Source organism: Tyto alba, unplaced genomic scaffold (genome assembly GCF_018691265.1).
Source record: "Tyto alba isolate M040663 unplaced genomic scaffold, T.alba_DEE_v4.0 Super-Scaffold_42, whole genome shotgun sequence".
In the NCBI taxonomy this organism is placed as follows: domain Eukaryota; kingdom Metazoa; phylum Chordata; class Aves; order Strigiformes; family Tytonidae; genus Tyto; species Tyto alba.
This window is the reverse complement of record NW_024881318.1, coordinates 33,203,734-33,217,100: the sequence shown is the minus strand read 5'-3', so window position 1 is coordinate 33,217,100 and position 13,367 is coordinate 33,203,734. Positions and strand designations below refer to the sequence as shown.

At 35.6% G+C, this 13,367-nt stretch overlaps 1 protein-coding gene across 5 annotated transcripts in view; it reads right to left on the bottom strand.

Annotated features, from left to right (window-relative positions):
- SMARCA2 (SWI/SNF related, matrix associated, actin dependent regulator of chromatin, subfamily a, member 2) overlaps window positions 1-13,367 on the bottom strand; it is a 125,575-nt gene that overhangs the window by 19,656 nt on the left and 92,552 nt on the right. The window lies entirely within an intron of this gene.

Sequence of the window (13,367 nt, the reverse complement as noted above, 5' to 3'; positions counted from 1 at the left end):
TAAGTGTAAAACCATCTCTAAAATGTATAATTTTCTTCTAGAATAGTAACCAACAGAAGCACTGACAGTACAGTGTTTTACTGTAAAAAGCACTCATAACATGGGATGTGAAAAAAAAAAAAAAAACAAAAAACAAAAAACAAAAACCCAAACTCCACGCACAGTCACAAACAATGAACACTAGTTTCAATTACCTGGATGTATGCTTTTAATGAGACCCAGCAGTATTATGCAGAGGGATAAAAAAAATGCTACAAAAAAACAAACTGGGAATGAAGGGAACCTGTTTACACACTGACTATCAGATCCATGTCAGAAAGCAAGAAGCTGAACTTTTCTTGATTTGGGAAAACCAACAAAATAAAATAAGTAAAAATACCAGGTCGTAAGAACTGAAATTAAAAATAAAATTAAAAAAAAAACAAAAAACAAAAAAACACAGAAAAGATCTGAAAACTAGGTTTTCTGATTAATGCTTTCTCAGAACGTAACTGATGTTGATATTTGTCCCTTTTGCCTCTCAATATTGCTTTGAGTACATGCAAATGCTAATCAATCCTTTCTCGTAGCTGAAAGAGCTCTAATCATAAGGCAATTACCTTCATTTTTCCACAGCACCAAACATGGCTAATATTTATGATCATGTGAACATAACAATCAAAATAAAAAGAGTGATTACAGCCCAGACATAATTTTTCTCAATTGTACAATGTCTCTTGAAAAACATTTTGTGAACAAAACCTGATACACAACACAAAACAACCTGGCATGTTAAAAACACCAGTGGGATTTTGAAATCTATTTCCTATGCATCCTCCGATGTGCAAATCCACAAAACAAACACGAACGCAGAATCCTGAGGGACAGCCTGAAACTAGGCCTTAATAATCAAAAGACAATTTACATCATGCTTCTACGGTATTCAGATAACCACTATGAAGGAGGCTTGAGATCTGATGAGTTAGGAAGAAAAAATAAGAAGAAAAAAAAAATCTGCACAGAAATTAATTAATACTCATTTGACTAAAGCAGGACACCCACTATAAGCCACTGCAGCTAACGAAGACTAAGAAAAGGAATTTCTCTGCATATCTTGGAAGCTAGAAAAGCTAATAATAAATACAGCATGCAAGGCTGTCAACAGTTAATGTCATTGCTCTCCTTAAGCACTCAGTTGTACACTGAAATACAGAGAACACCGACTTTTGATGTGTTACACACCTACACATGCCTGTGATGTAGTTCTACTGAATCTTCAAGACGGCAACGAAAAAGGATATTTACCTTACCACTATCAGCAGGCCGGCTATCGGAAATCACAGTTAGTGGGGATAAAATTAACAAGCCAGCAAAGCAGCGAGCTGCTAGTCTCTTCATCAGCTGATCAGGAAAAAAAAGAGAGCTGGGGAAAGGCTATGTTTTCATATACAAGTAATTTTATTTTACTGAAAATTTAATACTGAAAGGATTGTGGATACTCAAATCTGCTGTTTCATTCTACCTACTACAAGGCCCAAAGCCTTCCTCCTTCAGCCTGCTTTAATATTGACAACTACTTATCATATTTCTCCCGTTATTATTCTAGGCATCCAAATTAGATTTTTAGCTGGGCAGTTACTGATTCTCAGCAGCATTTTAATTATAATATCATAATTAGACAATTTAATGTATGATTTAAAAACTGAAATAGGTTGCAAGCATTTTAAAGATGCATTTATTACAGAAAATATATTCCTATTGCTCTACAGTGAACAGATCAGGTTTTCTTAAAACTGATTAAAAAAAATCTATTCTGATTTACAAGAAATTGAAAAACCAAAACAAAACAAGCTATCATTTTGTTAACTTTGGTAACATTTTGTTGTCCTTCAGAGAACTGGTATTCACTTAACTATTCATATTTTTGTTTGCCTGACAAATTTTCTACCACCAAAAAAATAACAGTGGTGCTGTCATCACAGAGTTTACTAGCATCTTATTTTAGAATCCTGCATAAAGTTCTTGCTTGGAGTAGGTAATATTTTGGAAAAAAAATAGCAGGGCAAAGAGAAAAAAGTGAAAATATTTTTTTTTAAATATTATATATAGAAATGTAGTGAAAATAAAAAATAAATCCAAGTAAACTAACATATACTCCTGTACTCTTACAATTAGTGACTAGCAGATAGCAAATTAATCCTTAGCATACTACAGATCTGCAAACAAGAATTAAAATGTCTACTTACGCAGTCAAATCTCAATTGATTACTATACTCAGCTTTCAAAATTTATATGTATGAATGTACACTTGGACAGTTTTTCTTAATTTAAGACTTTAGTGACACCACTTGAAAACCAGTGTGACAATACCAGCAATCCAAAAATGTTGTTACTGTGAATCCTAACATTAGTTGTCAAGTGGCAAATCTATATTTTGTATATCAACAGTAATATTTAAAACTAAACCTCTATGATTTCTGCTGCCTCAAAAGATAGCTTCAAACTATATCACATAAATCAATTATTGGCAGAGATATTAATGCTCTGTGCATATATCTACACATATGATGCATGCATGTGTGTATGAGCCACAAAATATTTACTAAACTAATTCATCTGACTGAGTCCTTTGTTAGAAAAATCTTACTATTCTAGGGCTGAAGTGCCACACCGAAGAGAATGCACTTCCAAACCTTTACCAGTATGCTAATGATACAAATCCCAGACAAATCTCCTGTTCCTGCTTGCACAGACATCTCCTGTGTCAAATGCCTCTGGATTAGTGAGGTGAACAGCAAGGGAGTCAAGGAAAATAATACACAAAGAAAAATTTACCACTTTCCTTCTGTTGAGAAAACAGGACAGAAGAGTACAATAAAGTTTGGAGACCATATTCTATTTTTTGAAAGAAAGCTGTGAAATGTTAATGTCAAATTTTGCAAAGGATTAGGTACCTCATGAAAGGCAGAGATGCCAGTGTAAGTGTGAGGACCCAGTGGTAAGTCCAGTACTGAGAAAATCTTTCTGCTTATTGCTGTATCCTGGTTCATGTACACCAAACAATTTTTTTGTACAAAGAGCTAAGAGCATGCAGGCATTTCAGGGCACCAAAAATTTAACAAAGAGCATACTGACCATGCATTAAAGAAACCAAACTGCCTTTCTCCAAAATGCAGCACCCTTTCATTCATTGCCCCCTAACCTCCAGCCCTCCTCCCCCCAAAAAACAAACACAAAAGTGGATTTTTCAGAAGGCAAGTAGAAGTTACTTCTGAGACAGTTGGTCTTCCTGTTGCTTTTTGCAATTACATTTTCCTCTTCATAAAGGAAAATAGCTGTTTTGAGGTGGAATAATTCTTAGTGAACATGGACACAGCTACACAAGCACCACAGAAACAAAGTAAAGATCGAATGGACACTGTTTTCTCCATTTGAATTTGTCCATTTGCAGAGCAGGGCATTGTGGATGTATTCTTGGCTTCTTGTGAGCATGACAGTGCACCATGACTGAACACCTTTTCAGTTGAGAATTATGGACCCAAATAAGCTCTTAAGAGCTACAGCTCTGAGTTTTGTTTCACAACTGCCTTCTGCAAGTCAACAATCATGTTAGTCTTATATTAGTTTTAAATTAATTTTACAGGAGTCAGGTAACTCAAGCTCAGCATAAAATCAGTTTTGGTGTCCAAGGCCTGTCTCTAGCATGCAGATGACACAATACTGCAAGACACAGTTATTTTTCCTTTGACTGGAGGTAACTATAGTATTGCGAGAAAGTTACGACATAGCAAAAGTTACTGCTACTACCTAATAGTCAAATAAGCTGTACACACAAAACGGGGAGCCATGTAATAAGTCTACTTGATAATGCTGAAAATATGTTCAGATTAAATGGGAAAAGGACGCAGAGCATAAGATCTCTTCCCGTGTCTCCCTCTCTGATTTTATCTTAGCAAAATGACCATTAAGATAACTTGCACCCTTCCCTTAAGACATTAATGCCCTGTATCTCTCCAGCCTGAAAAGTTAGAAAAGAGCTTTTGTAACTAACATTACAATGTGAAGAGTCTTCCCTAATTAAACTCCATGTTTCCATAGAAAGCATATAAGACATAGGTGAACAGAAAAAAAAGTCAGCTTCCCAACTCCTTGAACATAAATACTAACCCAATCACACAAAGTTTCCAAAAAAATGAGCTTTTCTAGGAAAAATAAATAACTTACCTGGACATGATCCTGACTACTGGCTGAGAGGCACTAAGCTTAAGGGCTGTTAAGCACTTAAAATCAAAACATGTCAGTAACCAACAACAGACCACTGCTTTGCAAAATGAAGTTCCAATTTACCAATTTGGGAGAGAAGAAATCAAACTACATTAGCAAACACATACATTTTCTTCTGTTCAAAAGTGAAATCTGGTTAAATAAATCAATCACTCAATCAGTAATTAGTCTAATTCCTCCCTCCCCCAAAAGAAAACCAATGATTTTAAATGGAACCACTCAAACTGACTTTGCACCTATGAGCTTTTCATTAACTCTGGGGACAGAAAGTCTGAAGAGCAAAATAATTACTGATGATATCTGGACACACAGCCTGCTCAGAGAGCACAAGGAAAGCGCTCCATTAGGGGGAAGGAAGAGAGTGATGAAAAGGAATAGCTGTATCAGGCTGACTATAAAGATACTTTGCTTAACCCATCAGAGCACTGAGTAAATAGATGCTCACTGTATTAAGACACTGAATGTGGAATTACCAAAAATCATCACTATGCTGTGGTCTACAGCTATTCAGCTATACTCTTGAAAGATCTACAGAACCATCTGTAATTGCCTTCTGCAGTTTTCAAAAGTAAGTGTGATTCACTCCTCCCATTTGACTTACGTTTGTCCTTTGTGTCTTGTTAAGAAGATTAATTTGAACAGGCTCTTGACCAAGTCAACCTAACCAAGGAGCAGCAGAAAGAGGAGGGAAAAAAAATCCAAACAAATTCTATACCAGAAAATATTGATATCAGCCTCTTACTTTTTATCACTGAACTGTTTTGTTGTGGTGGGGTTTGTTTGTTTTTTCCCCAAACCTTCTCCCATTCTTTCTAGAAAGCTAGATCACCTGCTGAACAACTTGTCACTTGGAGTAGCAGCCTGTTTCTAAACACAGTGAAAAAACTGTCTCATTCAAGACTGGAGGACAATATATAATGGCCTCATGAAATATTATGCATGAAAGTTACCTGATAATAAACAAACATATTCTGAAAGGGATGTTATAATAGCAATTCTGAACTGGATAGTATCCTGTGTATTTCAGATTGCCTTCAGATTGCTCAGAACCTTACAGCATACTTAGAACCCAAAAAGTAAACACTGTTAACACACTGGCATTGGAAATTGTTCGAGTTATCTTTGGAAGTATAATTAAAAGTAAAATTTACAGACTGAATGAGATGTAACCAACTTAAGACCCTGCAAGACTATAACTTATGAAAATACTGCAGGCAAATTTATGGGGGGGAAAAAAGAATAATCTTTACAGACTCACGGTTGTAAAGGAATACACTTAACAGGGCCAAAGATATATTTCAATACTGATTTAGCTGAATTAATTTTAGTTTGCAGTTGTACCTTTAAATAACTAAATGACAACAAGACAGGAAATAACTATGATTAAGCAATGGCATGTGCTTTTATCAAAGTTAATAGGATATAAATTTTTCTATACATACTTGCTTTTTAAATTATCTGGAGAAAATGAACAATTATTTAATGTGCACACATGAAGATAATACTCAGTTGATATAACTGAAATGCATAAAAATGGCAATTTACTTTTGTACATTGTCTTTTGTCTACAAGATTTATAAATAGCACTATTAATTCATGAGTTGCTACACTTTTTCTTCTGTACAGAAGGTCCTAATTTCTTCAAGTCTCCCTTGCCAGAAGTGAATTATATCAAAAACCAAAGATGAAGAATTTTAAGGACCTCTCAACAAGCTTGATAAGGACAGCAGAAGTCTGGGTTTTTTTGATGACTGCTAGTGCCAAAGGCTTGCTGAAGTATAGCAGGAAATCCAAGAAAATCTCTGACAGGAACCCAAGTAGGAACACTAATCACAGAAAGGTCCTGTTTAGGAAGGAGGGTTCTGACTGCTCACAACTCTTCCTCAGTACCCGCTGCAGTCTTCCCATTTGTGAATGATCTACTACATGCCATTTTCAGCAGCACAGAAAAACAGTTGATGGAAGAGACGTGTTTCCTGGCTTCAGATTCACAAGCAATCCATCTGGAAGTAAAATCTAACATGACAGACACCCCTTATTTTTCCCTCTTCATCTTGTTTGATATGACAGAGATACATATATTTGTTGCACAGAGAGGATTCTGAAGCATTTAGGGACTGTTTTTTTCAGTGAGGAAGAGTGGAAGAGGAAGGTTTTCTTCCTTTTTTATTTTTACCAGCATTTTGTCCCTGATTTGTCCAGAATTCTTACTCCAGAAAGCCCATTTCAGCAGCGTAGAGGTTGGTATACTGACAGAGGTAGTGTGAGCTAATCAGTACTCCAGACAAATGTCACAGAGCAGGAAGAAACCAACTGCAATGAAGTCATGAAGATACTCAACAAATAAATACCAGATGCCAAATAAGGGGAAAACAGGAATTCTGCAACATTCCAAGGATCGGCTGTCTCCCGGTCAGGTAAGGCATTGTTTATTTTATAAGGGAGATCATGAATACAAAAAACAACTAGAAGCACATTTATATCTGACCACTAATAACAGTTATGTAGGATGGCTACTCTTCTCAGCCTTGAGACAAGTATTGCCTGCTGCTGTTTACCTCATCTTTCACAAAACAATGTTGTGGTTACCAGAGGCCTTTGGTTTCTTAATATCATACAATCTTAATTTATCTTTTTTCCCTTGAATAATAGGGCTGGTTTTATGGACATTTACCTGTTTTTTTTTTTTTAAAAAAAAAAAAAAAACAGACAGTATATTCTTCTGTTGCGGAAAAATGTAGGAAATCTTTACTTCGTAATGTTACCTGTCCTGGCAGACTGGCAGTGAGGCTGATGTTTTTCATCTCATAATGCTGAGAACTAAAGACAGACCTCTCATGTTTGATTTTGTTCCCTATGAAAAAATATTCAAAATTCAATCCTTCAGAATGGGAATAAATGGATTATGTTTTAATTTATTTTAAAAAACTTTCCAGGGCTTTACCTTTCTTCATTCAAAGAGCACTGTCTCCCTTTTCTTCTGAGACGGTTCTAATTAAATCAGAAAGACACCTGGTATAAAGACAGGGTTTATACCCTTACCAGATCAGTCCCTTGGAAAGAAACTGCAGTCTTTCCAGAACTACATTTGCTTCCAGTGAAACCTTGCTAACATTTGCAGTGACGGACATCTTTTATATGGTAAAAATAAATTTGACAAGTCTAAGCACTGGATAGAGGTAAGTAGACAGAACCAACTCTTCTGCAACACACCCAACAGCAGGATAACATATCCTAGTAGAAAGTTTCCTATAAAGAACAAGCTGCTTTCAACTATGGAAATAACACACCTGAGACTGTAACACGAAGGGATGATTAGCACATTCCCAGTGTGAAATCACTCATTTTGAGCCAAATCTCTAGCCTTAGAATAAGTGGCTTTCAAGTGAACAGATACCAAGTAGTGCCTTCTGATTGTTCAGAAAAATACTGTTTTCTCTCTTTTTGATATACAGACTAACAAAGGACTTCTATTTTACAGGTGAGCATAAATTTTATGTGTGCCCTGAAACACTACCATTCTTAATAATGCAACATGAGATGCTTATAGTACAGAGCTTAAACTGTCACTTTTATGCATGTCAAAGTAAACTCAGCTTCTGCCAATAGTCACACCATTAAGTACTTTCTTTCATATGTTCTCCTTCTCCCTTATATTTAAGTATATTCACATATTCTCAAAGACATTTTTTATTCAAAGTTTAAAATACGGAAGATATCCAAATGGGAGCAAAATGGAGAAAATAAATTCAAAACAGAAAAAATATTTTGCATAAAACAAATATAATGGGGAAAAAAAAAAAGCTTTCAGAAACCATTACAGTTTCATTATTTTTCAGTGTTCATAGAATCTCTTGTATCTACTTACAGAAAACAGCTTAAGGATTTTTCCAGTAGCATGGGAAATTGGTTACAAAGATCTATCACTATTAATGCAGGTACTCTGAGGCAGTTAAGAATGGGAAGCACGCAATATTAGGAGAGTATGATATGAGAAAATGTATGGCAAGACATTAGACTACTCAATTCCTACGCTAACAGAGGAAAAGATTTTACTCATAGAAATAGACTGTGTTTAAAGAATAAACAGTAGGAGATAGCCCTTTAAGACAATTCCAATATGGTTTTTCAATAACTTTGAAGAATTCAGAGCAAGACAGCATGAAATGAAACTAAGTCAAACTTTGGACAACTTGCTGAGAAAATCTAAGTTATATACATCACAGTATTTTGTGAGTCTAACTTCTAGCAGTGATGCAGTGCATTCCATGTCCTCAGGATGCTTCTAAAGCTGCAGTTAGCAGACTCTAGCAGGACTTACAGTGGAGCTTGACCTTTTAATATGTATATCACAACCTAAAAGTAAAAATCTAAAGTGAACAGTATCTATCTAGAAGTCCTTTTTGGTCTTCTGGGATAGACTGCAATGCAAATCACACTCTGACAAGCAAAAAACATTGCCTAAACAAAGGCTAACTGAAAAATACAAAGAAGATTCCTGGAAAGGCAATACATCTTAAGAGGGTGTGAAGTTTCTCAACAGAATAACATATAGTATACTGTAAGTGCATATATGAAAAACTAAAGCAAGGCTGTAAGCAGCAACAAGGTCCGATGGTTCTGAGTTTGAAATACAGCTAAAAATATTTTATTACTTTGTCAGATGCAACTAAAAAGAATACATAATGGATATCCATTAAACTGTCATTTGTAACACTCTAAACTCAACAATTTCAGAGTACAGTATGAAATTACAGGGTTACAATTACTGGAAAACTTTTGTAGGACTTTCCTTTATTAAAGTTCATGTTCCACTGCTAATGTAAGGAAATACATTGTTCTATTCATCAAGCAGAGTACTTCAGGATGACTTAAGAAGCTAACTGCCTAAGGCCTTCCACTCACAACATGACTAAGGATAGGCTGAGTAACTTTTGAGCAGGTAAGTCTGAAACTTTCCTGTTCCTCCTTATTTGCTAAGTTAGTACTTACATACCAGAAGAGACAAATTGCTTTCATTTAAGTTGCTGATTTCTATAGAAGCAGCAGAGCTCTGCATACATGCACTGATCTATCAAAAAGATGACTTTTGCCTGTCATGCCTGCTGCACAGAAAACATTAGTGTGAAGCTTCCCATCACCTGCTCAGGTCTGCCTTCAAAAGATGGCACTTTACAGTAGCAGTCTCTCAATTTGCTCCTGATGACGAGGCAAAATAGAGATGTTTCCCTTTTTGCAGAGTTAATAAATACTTTGCCCACAACATACGCTCAGAAAGGTATGGGTAACTTTTTACCCATGTTGTAAATGCAAATCAACATATGTAAATTTAGTGCCTCTATGCATAAATTTGATAGGTGACAAAAGGTCACCTACTCTATATATGACCTATCATCATTACTGTCAAGGCATGTCAGAGAACATAACAGTGCAGTGGACCCAAGTATTAAAATACTTGCTGCTTCTCTTACCGTTACCAGATACCACTAGGAACAGTAATGTTTTAAACTTTTAATGCAGACTTTCTTTTGGGGGGGGAATTTGTGAAGTATTTAATAGTTGTGTTTCTGTTTTAGAAGTTGATGTGAATTTTGACCTTCAACATGAAGAGTATTTCAGGCATCTTAACCCCAGGGCCTAATTTTTTCGTGCAATATTTTGAAACAATAATAATATAACAAAGCCTGAAACCCAGAGTTCTAATACATGGTTACCAGGCTATACAAACTTGTTATGTCAGAAAAGTATAGCTATTTCAAAGTAAATGCTGTTTATTTTAGTCTAATGTTAATAATACTACTGACAGTTTTTGAAAACACAGAAAGGTGTTTATAGGACACTACTATTCTAATGTCTTCTAGAGGAGAATATACGTACAATTCCAATTGAAACTGTGTCAATATTTGTTATAGTACTTCACATTTAACATCATATGGACAAAATTACAGACTAAAAAAAAAAAAAAAACAAATGACCTATGAAAATATGGCAAGAAGTTTTACTGATAGTTATTCCTCTGAAACAGCTGTTCAGGTTTTTTAACTTGATGTCTTTCTCACATAAAAATTATTTCTGGAACACTAAAAATTGCCTTGCTGAGAATATCTCTCAAATATTGAAGAATCCAAAATTAATATTCTCAGTCCTGACTCTGCAATTCTGTGAATGATAACCAGACTGTAAATCAAGTTCTTTACTTCATAAACTAACAAACTAATCTTGCTAAAATAAAGAACCAAAGCTATCAGGTAGATACATTCAAAATCCCTCTCATACATCAAAAGCCGAGGAAAGCTCCTTTCAACTAAACTGCTTAATTGATTTTAATTTCAATGCAGCTTAAAAGAAGCCATTTTTTTTCTTAAATAAATTTTGAACTGAATTTCCTCAGAAGGGCAGAAAAGATAGATAGCAGTACTGAGAACATAAAAATGGCTTGGCTTCATGAGGCCTGAAAGTCATGTTCAACCTCCTAATCCTTCAAGAAATCAGTTTTCACATGCATAAAACTTACCAGCCTCACCTTGCACAGTAAAAAACAGTACCTGAGGCATCCTGATGATTGCTGCTCACAAAGTAGACCACACCCCGGGACGACAGATGGACGTTTTAAGCCTCCAGTGACAAAGTGTTTTAAATTTGACTTGTTTTCCCCTACACCTTAACAAATTCGATTGGATCTGCAATTCAATACTACAGAGCAGAGTTTAGATCAGAATGCAATTTTCTTCAAATGCCCTGGGCAAATACTCACTCGCTCAACTGTTAAACAGGTTTAGCAGCAAGTCAGGAAACTTTGCAATTGTAACCAGAAATGGTATAGAGGAGTAAGGAAGAGGGAAAAAAAAAGGTGTGGAGGGGTATCATGTACATGAACAATGCAGATAAACCATACACTGGGTAAAAGGTTATCTCTTCTCCTTCACAGACTCCCAGACTCCAACATAATAATATAAAAAAGCCTCCATTACAATTAAAAATAACAACCAGTAGATGAAAAGTGCAGCTAAAACAATTTAATGTAATGCTGATTTTCCACACAACTATTTCAGTATCTAATGAAGATTACTGTAAGATCAAATTCCACCATCACAGTTTACAAAACCATGTCTTAAAATATCTTCTTAGGATTGATTCTTAAGTTGTACACATGAAAGTGAATTGCTCTCAGAAAACACAAATATAACTGAAAAAGTTTTATTAATCTACATCAAATTGTAGTAACAAGCTGGCCCTTTACTACCTCTGATGCCAGATGGACTATTAGAAAGTATGTAAAACCAAAAAGTTATGTAAGCTTCCAGCTGATGAGATGAAAGTTGAAAACATGCCCAACATTTTCCTGTTAGGTAGCTTGACTTATTATACAACATATTTACCTTAGTTAGTAAACATAAACAAAAAAGCAAATAAAATTTATGTCATGATTATGTTCAACAGTATTCATCAAATATTTTGTATGTATGCAAACCATACTGGTTTTCTTTAAATTTTAATAATATTGACTAATTACATGCCAAATGCTTGAATTTCACTTACAGTTTTTAGATCAGCAAAACAAGAAGTCTGCAATAGTTGATAGTTGATTTTTGCATGTCTGCATGACGTAAAGGAGACACGGCTCATTTTGGACTCAGATATGTTTCCCTGGCCAACACGCAAAGCTATTTCAAATGAACTGCACAACTAAGGAATAAAACTTTATTCATGTCACCTAGCCAGCAATTAAGTTGAATGAGAAGCTGAATCCAGGTGCAACTGTCTTAAGAGTCTTATAACTACTCAAACAGATAATCTGATTCTGAAGCCTGCCCCAAGCAATGGAGTCCTTAGTAGATGACCCCTCTATAAAATAATCTACCGTGGGATCCAGTAAAGTATTCTGCAGTCCTGTTAGAAGTAGTGCAGGGATAGAATCTGTTAGGGCACAAAATACTTCCAAAATATAAATACTTCACAGGATCAGGATGCAGACGACTCCTTCCTGTGTTTTTTTTTTGTTGTTGTTGTTCTTTTTGTTGTTTTTTGTTTGTTTGTTTGTTTTTTTTAAAGAAAAAGGAAATACAGTTGTCATGCCAACAGTTACAGAACAGCAGGCTGCAGCGACAGCTAGTGATGAAGCCTGTTTGTGTCTCACAGCTTCCCTGGGAGGCTGTTACTGAATTACAGGTTGTTCAGGGCAGCAGCCCAGTCTCACCAAGCACTGTGTACGTCCATAGATTTGGCTTCCGTAATTATTTTGTCTTCTACTTCCAAACTCAGGTACTTGACCTCCTAGCAAGGAGGGAGCTGACATACTTGGTCAGTATACATGCATGCATATAGACCTTGAGGTGTTTGGCAGATCCCCACAGGATCTGCCAGGACCTTAACTAAACTCTTCAGTGTTGGGTGTACCAGCAAAGGGGCAAGGTCAGCAGGTAGCTGATCTCCAGTCCCAGTTATGACTGCTGATTGAGGCAAAACTCCATGGAAAACAAGAGATCTAGTCAACTGCTTCATAACACAGAAAGAAAAAGAGACAGCTGAGAACTGGATATTGATATTATGAAACCAAATTATTAGTCTGAAATGCAAAGTTTTACTCCAGAAAACCCCATGAGAAGACAGCTATAAAGCTGTAACAGCAGCCACAGTAAAAGAAAAAACAAGGGGCATCCCTTGATGCTGGTAAATAAATTTAATTCTTCTGTCACACTGCAATAAAAATAAAAGTATCTAAAGCTACCTTCGGAGACTGGCATGATACAGAACATGGGTAAAACAGTGTCGTATGAATTAAAGTATCATTCTTAATTCAGAATTTACTAGCTCTTCTTTTCCAGTTTTACTGAAGTAGTTCACTGCATCCAAGTTAACGTGAAATGATTAATTCGAAGTTTTCATACAATATGCATGATGCTTTTACCTGACAACTTACAGTGACAAAGCCACAAGATACAAATGCTTATAATCTACCACAATTTTATATGTTTATATAGTTAAAGACTCCCTTGAATATGGTGTACAAGATTATTATCGCTTTTTCTACAATCTTCCAGAGATGTCACTACAGAAAAAAACAAATACTTAAATTCCCAAAGAAGACATAAAAGTGATGGCGG